Source organism: Nematolebias whitei, chromosome 19, assembly GCF_014905685.2.
Source record: "Nematolebias whitei isolate Nwh7 chromosome 19, NemWhi1, whole genome shotgun sequence".
NCBI classification, from domain to species: domain Eukaryota; kingdom Metazoa; phylum Chordata; class Actinopteri; order Cyprinodontiformes; family Rivulidae; genus Nematolebias; species Nematolebias whitei.
In genome coordinates, this window is record NC_056516.1 from 39,557,642 (window position 1) to 39,559,174 (window position 1,533).

Below are 1,533 nucleotides of genomic sequence, written 5' to 3' on the forward strand. Positions count from 1 at the left end.
GGATGGATGGATGGATGATGGATGGATGGATGATGGATGAAGGATGGATGGATGGATGATGGATGGATGATGGATGGATGATGGATGGATGATGGATGGATGGATGATGGATGGATGATGGATGGATGAAGGATGGATGGATGGATGGATGGATGGATGATGGATGGATGGATGGATGGATGATGGATGGATAATGGATGATGGATGGATGGTGGATGGATGATGGATGGATGATGGATGGATGAAGGATGGATGGATGGATGATGGATGGATGATGGATGGATGAAAGCAGAACTCTCGTTTCTTCTGGAACATCTAAATTATTTTGTTGGTTTCATGGAAAACGTCACATCTGGTTCTCAAGTTTTTACAGATTTTAGAAGTGGACCAATCAGGTCCAACTCATGCGGACCAGAGCTGGTCTCATCCGGGTCTGAACCAGGACTAAAAATCCAGTCGTCTCTGAGGACAGACCCAACAGAGACATGTCCTCATGGTGTCCTGCGGGACTTTTTAGACCAGATCTGGTTCTTTGTGGTCAGCAGCAGGAACCTCTGCTCCGGGTTCTGCTGGACCTCATGAGGAACCAGGTCAGACTGCAGGACCACACCTGAATCCTGCAGAGACCCAGCCCACATCAGAACCAGCCTGTCCCGGTTCTACAGCCAGGATTTATCATGACATCACGCCAGCATGGATCAGAACCGGCCCGGCGTTACTCACCCGAACCCCAGCAGTGTGTCCCGGGTCACCTTCCGAACAGAACCGCTCTGCAGCCCCGCGTTAAATCCGCTCAGACATCCCGAACCGAACCGAGTACCGCGCCTGCGTCCTTAGGTGTCCCGTCTGGGACGCTCGGCTCCGGAACCAGAACCGAGCCGAGCTGCAGTCCGGAGGATCCTCCTCCAGTCAGGTGGATGCAGCAGCACCAGTCTGGATTCTGGATCTGTTCCCGCCTTAGAACCAGGATCAGTTTTTATTTTTCATGAGCCCGATTTGATGCTCGTCCCCGAAGGGAACCGAGGTTCGAGTTTTGGGCCGGAAGTCCAGAAGATCAGGAAGAAACAACTAAATATTTGTTAAAGTTAATGATTTTTCAATGCAGTTCCGTGTCAGTCTCCTCGTTTTTTATATTTCCTTTCCATGGATCCGGACTTCCTGTGGACCGTTAGATCCTGAGATCCGGATCAGGTCTCCAGACCTTGTGGATGTCTTTCAGAGGTTTTAGTCTAGAACTTTGGCTGATTTTGTCTCAGGACCTTTAAAGGTTTTACTGCTTAGAACCTCGTTACTTCCTGGTTACATCTGGTCCCAGCACACCTGTCCTCCTGTCCATCACACCTGTCCTCCATCACACATGTCCTCCTGTCCATCACACCTGTCCTCCTGTCCATCACACCTGTCCTCCTGTCCATCACACCTGTCCTCCAGCCCACCTGTCCTCCTGCACACCTGTCCTCCTGTCCATCACACCTGTCCTCCAGCCCACCTGTCCTCCAGCCCACCTGTCCTCCAGCACACCTGTCCTCCAGC